Source organism: Capsicum annuum, chromosome 11 (assembly GCF_002878395.1).
Source record: "Capsicum annuum cultivar UCD-10X-F1 chromosome 11, UCD10Xv1.1, whole genome shotgun sequence".
Taxonomy (NCBI): Eukaryota; Viridiplantae; Streptophyta; class Magnoliopsida; order Solanales; family Solanaceae; genus Capsicum; species Capsicum annuum.
The window spans coordinates 208,889,177-208,907,905 of NC_061121.1; the positions used below are offsets into that span (position 1 = coordinate 208,889,177).

Below are 18,729 nucleotides of genomic sequence, written 5' to 3' on the forward strand. Positions count from 1 at the left end.
GGATTTTACTTTCTGTTTAGGACCCTCCTGAAAAATGGGATTTTACTTTCTGTTCAGGAGCCTCTTGAAAAATGGGATTTTCACTTTCTGTTCAGGACCCTCCTTAAAAAATGGGATTTTACTTTATGTTCAGGACCCTCCTGAAAAATGGGATTTTACTTTCTGTTCAGGACCCTCCTGAAAAATGAGAATTTACTTTCTGTTCAGGACCGTCCTGAAAAATGGGATTTTACTTTTGTTCAGGACCCTGCTGAAAAATGGAATTTTACTTTATGTTCAAGACCCTCCTGAAAAACAAAAATTTACTTTCTGTTCAGGACCCTTCTGAAAAATGGGATTTTACTTTTCTGTTCAGGACCCGCCTGAAAAATGGGATTTTACTTTATGTTCAAGACCCTCCTGAAAAATGGGACGTTACTTTCTGTTCAGGACCCTCCTGGAAAATGGGACAACGCTTTCAAAAATGAAATACTACTTTACTATAATTTTTGTTTGGGATAATTTTTGTTCTAGTTTTAATTTTGGGTTTCAGGAGCCCGCCTGAAGAACAGGGTGATGAAATAGCAAGTCAGGAGTCCGCTTGGAGTATAGGGTGAAGAAACGAAAAGTCAAGCAACAAAGCGAAGCAATTGAAAGCCAAACAACAAGTTGGAAGAAATTGCAAGTCAGGAGCCCGCCTGAAGAATAGGGTGATAAAAGTCGAGTCCAGAGCCAACAGAAGCCTTATAGATAGGATTTTGTAATTTCATTTATGTTTTAACTTGTAATTTTCATTTTTTCTTATGTAATGACAGAGCCGCAGACCGGAACCTCGATGAAACCTCACTCGACTCTCCAACTCGGTATAGTCCATTTCTCTTCCAATCCTTTGAAATACACGTGACTTGATTCTCTCATAACTTGGGTAGGAAGGATGTCTTAAGTCAAGACCCGGTTGTCCTTCTTCCTTCTATTTCTTTCTTTGAATAATGGTCGGGTCAAAATTTGGTCTCGCTGTCTACTTCTTTGTCTGAAAACACTTCATGTTTACATTCAAAAGCAGCATGATGTAGACACCTAATTTCGTCCCTCCCCGATATCATTTTTACCTATTGTTTACTTTATCCTACCGTGTACCCTCACTCGTGTAATAATCCCTCCACAAAATGACAAAAATAACAACCCCCTAACTAATTTTGTTTTATCCTAATATTCTAACAACCCACCCAATTAAAAAACAATACCTACCTACCCTATCCTAACAAACTCTACCCCACCTCACCACTACCCCCTACCCCATGTGACCCCACCTACCTCACCACTACCCCACCCTCACCTCATATATACACACAATCTATCCTTGTTTTTTGGATCAATACACACATCACAGTACACAATACACTCACTACTTTACTAATAATTCACACCCAGCGGAATTCGCATAGACCCGCCGGAAAAACTCATCCTCACCGGTGGGAAATACACGCACAATACACACACTGGAATGGGAGCAAAAACAGTGAAAGAAAGAGGAAATTGAGTGAGAGAGATCGAGACGAGAGTGAAAAACAAGAGAGATAGTGAGATCAAGAGAGGTCGCAGTTAAGGGAGCTCGGATTTTCTGATGAAATCTCACCGGAAAAAGCCATCTCTACCGGCGAGTTAACTCCGAAAAGCCACCAGCTTTTCCACCTCTCCAAATTCTAATTAAACCCACACTAACTTCAAAGGAATTATTGCTTAAGTCTTTAAAAGAAGCAAGCAATTCATTCTCATAATTATCAATCAAAGGTGGAATGTCGTACAAAGGATAACAACCACAAGCATTTCATTGGAACAATCATTAATTGAGTTTCTTAAATATTTAAGAAAATTAAAGTTATCATGACCCAATTAATTATTCCTTTCTAAAACTTCACATTCTTTTCCCTTAAAAGTATTTTCATCTTCCAAGAAGAGATTTCCATTTTTAAGAGAAACATTGGCACACCATAGTGGGTTGTTATATAAGATATAGCCCTCAAGATGAGTTATACCATCAATGCTATCCACACCACTAGGCAATTCATTAGGAGTGATTTCATCATCTTCAAACAAGATATTGTTCTTAAAGAGAGAAGGGTTTATCCATGAAGAGGATGTTGAACATGCAAGTTCACTCTCCAAATGACAATTATAAAAAATCAAAGATGTTGCAAACACCTGATTATCCCCATGAGCCAAACTAACATTAATATCTTCACTAGAGGACATGCTAAAAGGGTCACTCTTATTCACTTGATCAAAATTTTCAACATTATCACTCACTTGAGGTTCATTAATCACATCACACACATCCTCAAGTGGTGTAAAAGTTTTGCACACAAGTTGATCAACATTATTTTCACAAGATGATGTACTATCACTCAACACAATGACTTCTACACTAGGTGGACACAAATTGATCTTACAAGAAGAGTCAATTCGGTTATCAATAGGATCACCTAGTGTATCCACATTAACAACATATACATCATCATCAAGAAGTAAAAAAAATCATTAAACTCACATATAGGTAAGCTACTACTCACACTCAATGGGTTATTAGCCACACAATCATCATTCTCATGCATAAAAGTGTAATAGTTTGCTATTTTACCTTGAAGTTCTTGAGCATATTCTTCTTTACCTTGGTGTTAAGATCCTCCACAACCTTTAAAAGCATCTAAGATTACCCTCGTCAAATCTTCAAAGGGAATATTTTCTTTTGACACATTTCTCCTCCGTTTTCCATGTTGATACCTACACAAATGTCCTTATTAAAAGAAGGACAAATAATGTTAGCTCCGATTGGTGAAAATCCCCTCACTTCACTCCTCACTTCCTATCTTAGGTTTCCACCTTGCACCCCCTTACTCCTCTTAATCTTTTGTCTCTCAATTTCTTTAGGCTTGGAGAAAGTTGTCTACTCCCTACTGGGTTGTTGTTGATGTTGTTGTTGGAGAAAGTTGTCACATCTCTTTGAGATTTGGGAAGAATGGATGGAAAGAGATGATTTTTCCATTGGTCTCTTACAATCTTAGGCCAATTTTTACATTTGAAACTCTATATTATGTAAACCAATCAACACCCAAGCATAAATGACCTTGTTCCAAGGGGAAGATGTCACAACACACCTTCTCATAGTACCCACATCGGGTGAAGAAAACCTTTACCCTCTAAGAAAGCTTATACTCATCCAAGAAGTATGGAACAAGTAGAGGTTCTCGAGGTATCCTTAGATTGGTCAATCATGGGTGGAATGATGTAGTTCCTATAGCACCAATCATCTAGCACAAGGATGCATCCCGGAACCCCACAAATGCTTACCTTTCCAAAGTAAACATTTCTTCTTGGATCAATATTGTAAAAAATTTTATACCCCGATGGTACATGGGCACTCCTAATGAGTTCCCTCAAGGCACTCCATGTTTGGTAGGACTTTCTTTTGATATCCCACCAAATCAATGTCAGACCTCGAAATGTTTAGTAGCACGTAGTTTTTTTGAATTCATTCATATCATAATCCATGAAGGTCCTTTCACACTCCCATTCCCAATCAAGATATTCTTTAGGATCCGTCTCTCTCATAAAGATTAGGAGAGTAGAAAGATCTTGACTCCTACTATACCCTACATATCCACCTTGGTTCCCGTTTCTATACGTTTGAGCACTAGGCTAAGAAGAGTAAGATGTAGTACACCAAGGCTTTAGAGTATACGCTCTTTCATTCCCATGGAGCAACCTTTACTAAAGTTAGCATAACCATTCACATCAATTCGACCTTGATAAGAAGTACTACAAGACGAGGAATATGAAACTTTATAAACCTCGCATACATTCTCACCATGATCATCATAAGATTTGTAAATGAACAAGTAATACCTTATATCACCTGTAGGCTCGGAGTGGAAAGTGTAATACTCCTCACATGTCCCATCTTCCTCATAAGAACCATCAAAAGGCTCTTCATCATCTCCATACTCACTATAAGAACTAGGATCATCATTCATCTCACATTTTCCTTCGGAATAGTAGCCCTCATTTTCATCCATCTCTTAATCATGGCTACTTTCATAACCCCCATAATATCCATCTTCTTTATAGCCATAACTATCTTCACCACAATCATAGTCTCCTATGTCGTAGTCACAATTGTTCGAGGCTATCAAAGACATATTTCCTTATATCACTTTGTACCTACAAAATGAACAAACAAGATTAGTAGTGTCACACCCCCTTTTTAACCAAAAAGATTGTTTTAAGTTTGAAAAGATTTTTATTATTAAGTGACAAAAGATAAAAATTTATTTCAAAAAGAATTGTTTATGAACAAAACTCAAAGTCGCCACTTGGAAAAAATCGGTGTGTCAATTCACCTTTGAAAATCCTTTTTCAAAATGATTTTGACTCTTTTAAACTGGTTTGCAAACAAAGATTCCGATTAAGGAGTTCTGTTGATCGAGGGAAAGGTGTTAGACACCTCCTGTGGTTCGACCACGGTCGCTTCATGGAGTATATTAGCTAATTTAACACTATAAAGTGAATAAACCATAACACACATAACACCAACAAACCGAAGAAACAAAAATCCAAAAAATTTAATGTCCAGTCCAATTATTACAAATTGAAATAAATAAAAAGGCGAAAATGTAAACCTACTCTATTCTAGGCTAATCCTAAACTATGCTCCATTGCTTACCTGATGCCTCGGGCCTTGATCACGATCCTCCTTTGCGTACATGATACTTCGGGGCATTCCCCGATGAATAAGTACAATGTGATCTCGGGGCATTCCCCGACGAATGATATATTTGATAAAATGTAATAAAAGTGGAGAAATCATTCAACAGAGACATTCACACTTTTAATGATATAGAATCCTACGAGTTGCCTACCTCGAAATCTAAAATTTGCCTATCAATTTCTGCCTAAAACATGATACTATCGGGTTCACCAACATAATCAGTGTTCATTTTGAATTAGATAACCATCAATGAATCAAACTAATCAATATTCACCTTTGTTAATTTTCAATTCCCACCCCTCTTTTATTCTCAAATTACCAATTTCAAATCTCAAACGAGATACCATTTCATCAAACCATACATAATCAACAGAACCAACAATGAATCACCACCCATCAATTATCCAGCAACAAAGATCAAACAACACACAAACGTTCAATCCATAACGCCAAATATCATAAATAAGGAAATAAAAAGATTAAAGATTAGAAATTAACCTCAATTTGGAGCTTTCAAAGAGTGTTGCTTGATAAAATAAAGAATCCGTTTTCGATAACCTCAACTACGAACTCCAATGCAAAACCAAAGTATAGACCAAAAAAAATCTTCGAGGAATAATGAATACCCAAAACCACCAGAAAACTAGAAGAAACCAATGAGGCCGGAGCTCCGGCAAGCTCAGACGGCGGCAAAACGATGGAAAAAGATCGAACTCCGACAACCTTAGTATTTTCCGATGAGATTTCTCCTAAAATCGAGAAAAATGAGGATATTTTCAGAATTTTGGGACTGGGTGAATTAATTCGAGGAGTTTAGATTGATTCCGGTGAAGATTTCACGAGAAAAACTCGAAAAATAACTAGATCTCTTGCCGGTTTCACTGTTTCGATCGACCCTTTTATTTTTTTAGTTCATTTTTAATCTTTTTTTTTGTTTTGGTCTTCTCGGTCTCTCTCTAATTTCTATGTGCGTGTGCATGTAACTCTGGTAAGTGCGTGTATATGTTTTTTCCAATGAGTATCGATGGGATTTTGTGCGTATGATAGTGTGTGTGCGCGCGCCTTGTGAAAAAGAAGAGAAAAATGGAGTCCCCTCCCTATATTCTATGTGCCTATCGATATGTAATAGTGTGTGTATGTATATTGATGGGAATTGTGAGTTTCCAAATTTTATATGAGGTGTAGTGTATATAGTGTATTGTTGCCCAAGGGGAAAGAAACATGATGAAAGGGGTATGTGAGGTAGGGGTGAGGTCGGGTAGGGGTGCAGTGATGATGTGTTGTCAAAATTTTATTGAGAGGAGTAGTTAATTTTGTTACCAAAAGAATATTGAGGTTTGGTTTTGTTGAGGGTTTGTTATTTTGTCTTTTAGTGGAGAAATTATCACATGATTGAGGGTACACGATAGGATAGAATAAATAGGTAAAAATACACTCTCAAAAGGGACAAATTACGTATCTACATCATATCCCTCTTTGAATGTAAACACAAAGGGTTTGCAGATAAAAAAAGTAGAGAACGAGATCGAATTTTAACCCGATCATTATTCAAAGGGAGGAAACAAAAGGAAGGAATGCGATCGATTCTTGATTTTGGACATCCTACTTACACAGATTATGAAGAAATCGAGTCACAAGTATCTCAAAGGGTTGGAAAGAAAGACTATAACGAGTTGGAGAGTCAAGTGAGGCCCTGTCGAGGTTCCGATCCGCGGCTCTATTATACATAAAAAATGAAAATTACAAGTTAAAAGATAACAGAAATTACAAAAGTGCTATATATGCAGCTTCTCTGGACTTTTGACATGAGTTTCTGATGCTTTTAAAAGTGAAAAAAAAAAAAGACTTGATCTTCTTTGAGGTTGAACCTGAGAATAGATTCTTTCCCCATACAAAATTTGATGTTGGAGATGAACTCACAAATTGACCATGTTCTGTCAGTGGTACTTCTTAACCTTAATCCTGAATTTGAAAATCGTCACCCTATTCTTCAAACGGGATCCTGACTTACAATTTCTTCACCTTGTTGCTTGACTTTTAATTTCATCATCTTGTTCTCCAAGCAGGCTCCTGACTTGCTATTTTTGATCTTTTGATTTTCAATTTCACCGCCCTGTTCTTTGGGCGGGCTCCCGACTTATAATTTTCTCACTTTATTGCCTTTCAATTACTTCACCTTGTTGCTTGATTTTCAATCTCTTAACCTAGTTACTTGACTTTCAATTTCTTCAACTTGTTACCTGACTTTCAATTTCTCCACCCTGTTCTTCAGGCGGGCTCCTGGCTTGCTATTTTCATCACCCTGTTCTTCAGGCGGGCTTCTGACTTGCAATTTCATCACCCAGTTTTTTAGACGGGCACCCGACTTGCCATTTCAGTACCTTGTTCTTTAGACGGGCTCCTAACTTGCTATTTCATCACACTGTTCTTTCGGCGGGCTCCTGACTTACAATTTCATGACCCAGTTCTTCAGGTGGGCTCCTGACTTACCATTTCATCACCCTTTCTTTAGGCAGGCTCCTAACTTGCAATTTCATCACCCTGTTCTTCAGGCGGGCTCCTGACTTGTCATTTCATCACCCTGTTCTTCAGGCGGGCTCCTGACTTGTAATTTCATCACCCTGTTTTTCAGGCGGGCTCCTGACTTGCCATTTCATCACCCTATTCTTCAGTCGGGGTCCTAACTTGCAATTTCCTCACACTGTTCTCTGGTGAGCTCTCGACTTTCAATTTTATCACCCTGTTCTTCAGACGGGCTCTTGACTTGCAATTTCCTTACTTTGTTCTCCGGTTGAGCTCCCGACTTTCAATTTCATCACCCTATTCTTCAGGCGGGTTCCTTACTTGTAATTTCCTCACCCTGTTCTCCAGGCGAGCTCTTGAAATCAAAATAAAAAATAGAACAAAAATTACCCCAAACAAAGATTATGATAAAGAAAGATTCCATATTTCAGAAAAATAAAGTCTCACTTTCTAGGAAGGTCCTAAAGTGAAGTTCCATATAACATGAATTACTTTTAATTTTTCTTGCCCCAATTTTCATCAAAAGCTTTTGCAGGTGTCAATCTCAATCACAACTACTTGCAACTATGCATAATGCAAAGATGAATCAAGATCCTGATCAACAAATGCCCCTTTTGAGTGTAAAATTGAATGATTGAGACCAAAAGTCCCTCTCTTAAGAATGAAAGTGAAAGCTAAAAGTGCATCTTTTAGAATTTTCAATTCAAATTAGAAAGTGCACCTCCTAGCCGTGAGACATGAAAGATCAAAATTAGAGAATGTGTCTCTTAGAGGTGCAAGATGATGAGTTTTACCATAATTGCGATTATCAAACCTGTACAGTAACACTGCTTTTGCATTTGCAGAAATGAGGAATTGTACCTCTGGACATCTGCGCTTTGAAGACTTTGATTTGAAGGTAGCAACTATTCTTGTTTCATACAAAGAAAACTTGTGAACTTAAAATAGGGTGGTTGGCTTACGACTTTGGATTTTGAGGCGATTTCTCTTGCACTCGTCACATTTAAATCTTGCTTCCAATCATTAGCATTTGGCATTGCCTTATTGCATTATTGATCCAAAATCAGAATATTAAGAGTGACTCTGAGACAAACACAATATCTCTGCTTTGCTATGTTAATCAGATATTTCTTTTTAAACCTTGGTATTTTCACGAATCCCCAAATCTGTCTGTTGACAACAACCTTCTGCATGCCTTGTTTTGACTTGCAATCTCGTTTCTTTCAAATGTCGACCTTTTGTCCTGCTTTGTACAATTGAAGAAGTTGGTAGCCAATTTTGAAATTTTTTCACTTGTTTTGACATAGACTTGACTCAAAGACATGAGAAAAATAATTTTTGTTCGGATGACAAACTCAAAAAGACAAAAATAGTAATAAAGAGAAGAAAGAAAAGACATTGTTTGTCTCCTTTTGAAAATAAAGGAAAGAAAAATTTATGTCATGCATTTTGGATTAAGCTGCCTGATCTTTTCGTCTAAACTTTCTACCAATCGTTCTTGAGTTAATGGCGCTAAAACTAAGTTCCTTGGGCTAATTGCATGCGGAGACTTCATTCGGCTAGTGGCACCTTGAAGGGTTTTCGCCAATGAGCCTCTCTCTTTTTCTTTTTCCCAGCTCACTATTGACTTATGGTGCCCGTGAGGGTTTTTCACCAATGAGACTCTTATTTTTATTACTCTCAACTCAGAATCACCTTACCGTGCGCATGAGAGTTTCCACCGATAAGACTCTCTCAACTTACCATCGCCTTATAGTGCCCGTGAGGATTTTCACCTATAAGACTCTCTCATTTTTATTCTCTGAATTTACCATCGCCTTACGGTGTCCATGAGAGTTTTCACCAATAAGACTCTCATTTTATTTCTCTCCTGATTCCTTATGCTGAGGAAGACAAGTAGTACCCAAATGCATCATCACATCCATGTATGCTTAGCCTTAATATTCTCAAAGATTGATCTGAAGGTTTTTCTTTGGTTGTAGCTTGGCTTTTGGATATGCTTAGAAAGAAAGGGTGACATGAAACCCAAATGACACTTGAAATGGGGCGGGACTTACAACATTTTAGAATCGACTCAAACAACAAAGATTAACTCATGCCCCAGTTTTCTTTGATTAGGCAATTCTAAATTGTTTATTTGATTAGACCGAGCCTAGAGTAAGGTAGCCTACGTATATCACCCCTGAGAGAGGAGAATCAGGTCACACGTAGTTCCGACAACTTGTTCTGTTGCTTGATTTTGATTTCTTTTCTCTTTTTTTCTTTTATTGAATCCTTCCTCTTTGGTTTTTTTTCTGACTCTATTTTTCTTGACACTTCTTTTTTTATCTTTTGACACATTTTTTTTCTTTTTTTTATTCTATTCTTTAATCAACGTCTTTCTTTTGAACTTTGCTGACTCTATTTTGATTCCAAAAGAAGGGTATGAAAGAAAATAAAACTAAAGCTCAAACGGGGTTCACAAAGGATGACATAATGTTCGGATAGCAAAATGAAATGCCTCAGTCTTATCAATCATTGAAAATGTAAGTACAAATCATGCAATGTGAAAGTGAAAGATGGAGATCATTCGTGACATTTTTACAACACTAACTTTAACTGAATTTGTGCATCACTACTCTTGCACTTCGTTCAACATACAACTCCACTTTTATTGTACATTTCTCATGTTGAATGACTCATGATTTCGTGGAGCTGATTTTCTTCCTGATTCTTTTGACACAGGATCGCACATTCACTATTTTATCTAATTGAGATATGTCTTTCAATTGATGACCAAGTTATTTTTGTGATTCTCAAAATAATTGCATTGATTTTTAAAGAAGGCTTCAACTTGATCACGAAATACCTCAACACTATCTATTTTCTCAGATGCTCGTTTTTCTAACTTTAACCCTCTAACTCAATGTTTCATGATTAAACTGGATTTTAAGATCTGACTGAAAATTCCGCTAGCATGTCATATCATTGAATCAACATAAAATGTACTATGTAAAGAAAACAAACAAACAACACATATTTAAAACACAAAGGGAAAGAGACACTTCATTTAGTTGAACTAAAAGATAGAAGGGTTTAAACATGAACGACAAAGAAACAAAACAAGATAGATTTCAAACTACAACCCTGAGATAATTCAGAAAACAAAACAAACTACCAACAATCCTTCCTGGTGAGGAGAGGAGTGACTTCCCAATTACTAAGCTTGACATCTTAGCCATGAATTGCATATCATCATGACTAGAGCTTTCACCACTATCAATATTCTGCACCATAATCAATTTATCTTGAATCATCTTTTGTATTTCTCTTTTCAAAGCACGACAATCTTCAATACTGTGACCCTGAACATCAGAATGGTATGCACATCGTACATGAGGATCAAAATTTCTTAAATGCGGGTCAAGAGTATACCCAAGGAGAGGAGTGATCATGTCCCATTGTAGTAATCTCCGGAACAGACTAGCATATGATTCTCCAATGGCGTGAAACTATCCTTAGGCTTCTGCCTCTTCTCATTGTTTGACTTAGATCGAACATCGGGCCTAGAAGGGCTTTGATATGTTTGTAGAGTTTTGAGGGTGACTCTGAAGCGTTGGTGCGTGCTATGGTGAGTAAGAAGGGAGTTGAACATATGGTTGTGCGCAGTATACTAGATATTGAGGTGGGGAGGGGTATGATGGATTTTAGGAGTGATTATATGGAGCTTGGAAATGAACTTAGGCTTGAGACTGAGGATAACAACGACGTGGTCTTCTTGAACGTACCTGTTTTCCAACTAGAATAGCAGCTGCATCTTCCTCATTCTTCTTCCGTTCAGTTTTCTTTAATTGATTGCAATATTGTCCCAAATGTTTCACAGATTCCTCATGTCCATCTCGCTCCTCAAATTTTGATATCTCGAGGCTTGGAGGAAGGTTAACACTTAAAGACATGCCTCAATTTTTATATGATCTTCTTTACTCGCCAATCCTAGGAAACTTTTCATAACATTTTCTGCACTCTTCATTTTTCCAACCATTTTCTCTGGCTCTTCAGGCATACTAGGCTTCTTGTTAAGAAATTTTGGTGGTCTAATTAACTTAAAAATAGGCTCAGGAGTATAGCAATGATCAACAAGAGTATTGAACATGGGTCCACTAGCAACATGGGGAAACATAACCGTTGGGCGACTAGCCAATGCGGATGTCTCAGCAGAAGATTGAACAACAAAATCACAGACGACATGTGGTGTTGTGAATGTAGTATGCTTATGCTGAGGAGCTAGAGAAAGAGTGGCGGAAGTATTAGGATGCTTTTGTCTTGAAATAAATTCTGAGTCATGTTGCAATGCATCAACAACAGTAGGAAACTGACTTTACGATATTGGTAAAAAATTCGAGGTATTTGTAGGATCAATAGCGATAAATGGAGGAGGGGGCAACCCACTGGCCCAAGGTCGGTACATTTCCATCATTTATTGCCTTAGTCTCTTAATCTCTTGCTTTAAACTCTCATTTTCCTAACTCTTTGTTTGATCTATGATGTCACTCTCTATATTCTTGTTGAACACAACTAACCCTTCCTTGAATTTGGTGTGACGTCGAGGAACAGCCAGAATACCACAAACCAACCACCTTAAACTAACTGAATAAGAAATAACAAACGTGTTAGAGTTCAACACTTTCTCAAAACCATTTTTTTAAAGATCACCGAACCCAAGAAGGACGCCTACATATCTCGCTCTCTCTCGAGAGGGAAATCATGTATGCGTAGTTCGAAAAGTTTGGCTACAAAACGACCGATCAACTACCTTTCTTTTTCTTTTTTCTTGAAACTTTAAGAAGAAAAGAAAATAAGAAATTATCAAAAGAATTGACCAAAATCTTTTTGAATTTTTTAGATTCCTATACAAAATAAAACCTATGATTACCAAAAAAAAAATCTTTTTGGATTTTCAATTTTGAATTTCATACGAAAATGAAACTTGAAACTACTAAAGAAAAAAACTTTTTGTGATTTTCTTTTAAAGATATATATGACACCTACTCTAATAAAGAGTAAAGAAAATCTTTTTGAATTTTTCTAAATAAGATTTCTGAACTCACAATAGGCTGCCTACGTATCTCACTCCAGAGATAGGAGAATCAGGGGTGCATAGTTCGTCCAGATTGGACAATTAAAGATTAAACAACTGGCGAGACCTTGACATGAGAGACACGACCACAAATAAGAGATGAAAAACATAAAAAACTCTTTTTAAGTTTTCGATTTGACACTTCACATAAAACTGACACCAACAACTATGAAAAAAAATCTTTTTAATTTTTTTCGTCATATGAAATGTACAAAACTTCTACCATCTTTTTGATTTTTTTTAAATAAAAAAGCTCTATTAAAAAAAATCTTTTTAAATTTTTTGAATTATGAATGTTTGCTAAAGGACAAAAGGAAATATTTTGAGATTTTTGTTTTATTTTTTAGAAAATAAGTGCAAAAGATAAAATGTTTTTGAATCTTTTGTGGATTGTGAAGAACAAAAGTCATAAAAACTCTAAAAATAATGAAACTCTTTTTTGACTCACTCTCTTTTCTCTTCTTCTTTTTTTTTTTTCAAATTTTCCTTGCATACACACTTTCCTCTTTCCTTTAATTCTAGCACATGCTTTTTCCCAAATCAGTCCGCCAAATGATTTTGTTATCCTCAAAGATGCTACAATTAGCACGTAGGAATGCTTTTAAGGTGAGTCTGTTTTATTCCTTTTCGTATTTCATTTGAAAGAAAATGGTTTTGACCTTAAAAAAAATATTTCAAAATTCAAGAAGTTTTCAAAATAATTTTGAGAAATTTAAAGAGTCGCCACTTGGTTTTTATAGAAAAATATCAAGAAAACTTAAAGAAATTTCAAAGACTTAAAAACATAAATAAATCTTTGCAATAAGAGAAACTAAGTAAGAATTCAATTAACGCCCTAAGAAAGTTTTTAAGGCACTTAGGAGTGTCCGTTTAATAACGGTTCACCAAAAGATCATTTTTTTGGACTAACTAAAATAAGGGTGACTAACTTTACGAACAAGTTGATTTTTTAAAATATTAAAATTATTTATTTACATGTTTAAAATTGACAGTTGTTTATTCAAACAAGAAATAGTCTACTTGAATTAGAAAAGTTACAACATGTTCTAATTAACGATATTAATTTTGAGAAAAGTATTTACTTAATTCATAATTAATCACAAAAAATTAGAATTTTGAGAAAAAGATCAAGGGGTATTTTAATTGAGAAACTATTCTACTAAATTCATTATTATTTCTATAGAAAATAATATTTTGCTGGAATTAAAAAGAAATCACGTAAACTAAGTTGCGGATTTTAATTTAAAGAGGAAATGAGTTGATTTTTATGGAAAATGGTAATTATACAATTACTTATTATTATTTATTGACAGAGAAATGGTCATTTCGTTGTAAATAACATTTTTGAAAGATGTTAAGAGAACATCATGTTAAAAGTATTTTTATCAATTATGAAAAGTTAGAATTTACGAGAAAAAATAGTTTTCTCGATTTGAAAGAAGTTATTTTAATCCAGATACGCTACTAGTCATATGGACAAAACAAATGCCATTTAAAATAGAATATTTAACAATTTCTTTTAGACTTAGTTTAAGGAGGAAAATCGAAAGTAACCACTTTAATTCATTTAGCCGAGATACATTAAGTGAGAAAATCACGAATCAACTAAAATACATGATAAAATAAAATGGTAACGACTTAAAAATTTTATCTAAATTAATTAGTTAGGGTGTTCAAGTAAATACAAATAAATAAGAATAAGAAATAAAGGAAGAGTTAGAATTGGGCCTTTTTGGGCCCATTTATGAGCTGCCCATATTTTGGGCCTAAATACCATGAATTTCAGTCCATTATTTCAGTGTATATCAGGGAAAGGAGACTGGTGGAACAGTACAGGAAAAGGAAGGAGGACCTACACATGGTGTTTATCGACTCGGAGAAAGCATACGACAAAATCCCTAGGGAAGTCCTTTGGAGGTTAGTGGGGTCCGGTGACGTATATCAGAGCAATCAAGGACATGTATGATAGAGCTAAGACCCAGGTGAGGACGGCCGAAGGCGATTCAGAACATTTCTCTGTCTTGACAGGGTTGCATCAGGGAACTACTCTTAGCCCGTTTTTGTTTGCTTTGGTGATGGAGGTGTTGACGCGGCGTATCTAAGGAGAGGTGTCCTGGTGTATGCTTTTTGCAGATGATGTGATTTTGATTGATGAGACTCGGGAAGCGTGAATGATAAATTCGAGGTGTGGAGACAGATCCTTGAGTCTAAAGAGTTCAAGTTGAGTAGGAACAAGATCGAATATTTGGAATGTAAGTTTAATGGCTCGAGGGAAGAAGACGAGGCGATAGTAACGTTGTATACTGCAGATATCCCCTCCCCCCCCCCCCCCCCCCCCGCGTTTTTGTAGATCTGATGTATATTAGACACATATGCATATATTTTGGTCTTCCACCTGTACACCAACTTCAACTCCCGCTTTTCACTGTATATCCACCGTATATTACTGTATATCGGCGTATACATCTTTGTATCTCGTCTTTCAGTCCATTTTTTGGAAACTTTGGCGAGAGTTTTGACTCGATAAACGGAGGGATTGCCGAGGAGGAGAGTCCGTTCAGACTCATTAAAGAGTGCATGTTAAAGAAAAAAAGAAGAAGATTAAAATCCGTTTCAAAGGCAAATCAATAAAGGAAAACAAAGCAACATAGTACATTTTTCTTTCCTAAGATCATACTAGCCCTTTTTTTTTTACTAACCCAACCACTGGAACAACTTGAGAGATTGGCATTTTATATACAGAATCATGCATACAGAAAAGGACGCATGGGAACAAATATAGCAAGTTTTATTTATTTTATTTGCAAATTGCCGCCTACAATTCTTTTATTTTCATCTTGTTTTTCTTTTAACTTTTTTTTTTCTTGCTATGTTTAACGGTCTCACAGATGAACAACACAACATTGAAACAGTCACAGTGAGTGATTTGAGATAAGTATGGGCAAGACAATTTGTTTTATAGTATTTTTTTTTTTTTGAAATAGTAATCCTAATATGATGTGAACAAAAACCAATTCATTCTTGAGCTATCAACATTGTTCGAAACTGCTGACTATGTATAATTTCCACCCAAGTGGTGGGTCAGTTAGTTCAAGGTCCTCACTGCATTTGAGAAATCTTCCATATCTAGTTTTGAGAGAAAAAGAAAACATCGACGGGTTGATAATGGTCATGTACATAAGAGTCATTCCCTAAAATTGCATTGGCTTTAAAGACACACATCAACACATGACGAAATTAAGCGACAACACCAATCAATTGCGGAAAGAAATGTTATGGCTGAAAACTTTTAAAGTAATTCAACAGAATCAACCGAAATAGACATCAAGCAAACTTAAGCTCATCGCGCTGTTAAAATAATTTCATCCCTTCTTCGGTCGAATCAAAGAATAATCCTTAACACAAAGAATCTAATCACTATCCAATCTTCATCATTTCCAAACAAACGTGCAAGAATAGAAAGCCGATAACAACTCGATGTTCATCTTTGAACACTTTTATACTCCAAAGCATACAAAGGAAAAGAGAATTCTTTTTTTGAAATTTAAGCTTCAAATCCAGATATCAAACACATATTTGTGCGTAGGTTCATGCAAGACCATTTTTATTATTTCTTCTCATATGCGGCCCCAAACAGAGCTACCCCAATTCAATGCGAAGGGAAAAATAGACTAGCTCAAAGCAGCTGTATCGCTTCCTATTTTAAACCTCCAACCTCTATATAAATTATACTAGGAAAATTGATCCATCCAAATTTCAACTTCAACAAATCTAGCAACAAACAATGTTCTCAACAGAGGAATTTCACAGTCAGTAGCAAATTTTCATAACTAGCAAGAAAATTTCACATTGCAACGTCCGAACACAGAAAAAAGGTGCAAAAGGGTGAGGCGTTCACCTGTTTCCGGGCAGGAACTGGGGCGACGAGCCTTGACGACGGACGACGGACTTCCAACGCAAATTTTTGATTCTTCGGAATCCATTTTTTCGTCGGGATCGACGTTTGAATACGCTCCTCCCGAATCCCCATTTTTTGCCCAAAGAATCCCCCTTTGCCTTCTTCCCCTCAATCCCTATTTATAGGGGAAGGTAATACTTTGAATTTCAAAAATAACCGTTTGAGCGGGGTATGAGAGATTGATTGAGCAAGTTGAAGGAAAATACCAGTGGGAGGAAGACATACCCCCAAATTCCGAATTCGAATTTATGACCTGATTTAGATTAGAGTTTTGGCAAGAAATAGAGAATTCCTCTAAGTCAAAGTCAGCAATCGAGGCTCGAGGTCTGTGAGATTTCAGAGATAAGAAAGAGAGAGAGGTGAGGGTGATAGGGGCGACAATTGACAGGGATTTGCTTGTAGTTGAAGATGATAGGTAATCAGGTAAAAGGGAATGAATTAAAAGGGTCTTTGGGCCGGCTTGCTCTATTGGGTAAAAATAGGGTTGGGCTGATATGCTGGAGTAGGTATTCGGGGTACTTTTGTGACCCAATTTTAAAATGGGGAAAGGGTAGAAATTAGGGATTGGGCCTAGGATTTATTACTTAGCCAAATTTATTTAAGTTTTAACCATATGGGATATCAATTGGCCAATTGAATTACAATTATGACCAATATCAAATACAAACCATAATTCGAAATGAATTAATAACCAATTCAATCCCTAACTTCTTGATTTAATAAAATCAAACATAAATTCATTCAAATAAATTATTTTTGAGAATAAAAAATATTTAAATCAAGACTTTATTCGTTTGAATTAATTTTCAAGCTTATCTTAGTAAAAATTCAATTTTGATAAAAAAATATTTATTTAAGTAACAAAATTTATACAATCTCGTATATATAAATACGAAAACATATAATCATTATTTAAATGACAAAACTAACCCAAAAAATATTTTAGAGCGCATTTATCCGGATGAAATAAATATTTTAATTTTATTAAAAATTGAAGAAATCCAGGATTAAAATTCGTCGTGGAGGAAAAAAATTAGGTGTCAACAGAGTCTCCTATAAAGGACCAAGTGGGTTCCACTAGATCTCAGTATGATGCAGATAAGCATGACCTAAAGGCTGACCTACACTGGACTCCACTAATAAGGCTGTATGGGGAAGCATATGGTCGATAGTGGTTGCGATAGCTTTCCACCCACTCCATACGTCCGACGGCTCCCCCTCCTAAAATAAGGATGACTCAACTAGAGTTCGTGTACACAATGTGTACTTCGGGACTTGTTGCAAAAAAAATTGACTCGGGTTATACAAATTATGCTAGATATAAAGCGGTAACACATAAGAGAAAACTGTAAACACATAGCACATACGCTTTTAACAATGATAAAATAATAACACAAATAATAATACAAACAAAATATTTATAAACCTATAGTGTCAAACTAAGCCAATACAACTCCAAAAACAAGCTTAAATTCTGAAAAATCTCCAGCAAAGTCGCTAGAACTGTCACACCCCTTTTTTAAACAAAAAATATTGTTTTAAGTTTGAAAGGATTTTTATTATTAAGTGATAAAAAATGAAAATTTATTTCAAAAAGGATTGTTTATATTCCCTGTCGAATGAATACATTTGATGAAATGGAATAAAAATGGTGAAATCATTTAACACAGACATTCACACATTCGGTGATGTAGAATCCTACGAGTTGGCTACCTCGAAACCTAAAATTTGCCTATCAATTTCTGCCTAAAACATGACACTATCGGGTTCAACAACATAATTAGTGTTCATTTCGAATCAGATAACCATCAATGAATTAAACTAATCAATATTCACCTTTGTTAATTTTCAATTCCCACCCCTCTTTTATTCTCAAATTATCAATTTCAAATCTCAAACAAGATACCATTTCATCAAACCATACATAATCAATGGAAACAATAATGAATCGTCACCCATAAATTATTCACCAACAAAGATCAAACGATACACAGACGTTCAATCTATAACGTTAAATATCATAAACAAGAAAATAAAAAGAGTAACGATTAGATATAGACCTCAATTTGGAGTTTTCGAAGAATATTGCTTGATAAAATAAACAATATGCTTCCGATAACCTCAACTCCAACCTCAACCACGAACTCCAACACAAAACTCAAAGTATAGCCCTAACAAAAAATCTGTGAGGAAAAATGAATACCCAAAACCAGAATTTCCAGAAAGCCAGCAGAAACCAATGAGGTCGAAGCTCCGGCAAGCTTAAACGGTGGCAAAACAATAGAAAAGGATCGGATTTCGGCAACCTTAGCATTTTCTAGCGAGATTTCTCCTAAAATCGAGGAAAACGAGAAAAATTGGGGAATTTTGGGACTGGGTAAATTAATT

The 18,729-nt window shown here is 35.8% G+C and overlaps 1 long non-coding RNA gene across 1 annotated transcript; it reads right to left on the reverse strand.

Moving 5' to 3' along the window:
* Nucleotides 1-3,815: 3,815 nt before the first annotated feature.
* On the reverse strand, nt 3,816-16,753 carry LOC107847533. The gene is made up of 2 exons (XR_007047385.1): nt 16,282-16,753; nt 3,816-4,197 (listed from the first exon to the last, which is right to left on the reverse strand). It is a non-coding gene; the product is annotated as an uncharacterized LOC107847533 (long non-coding RNA).
* Nucleotides 16,754-18,729: the final 1,976 nt, after the last annotated feature.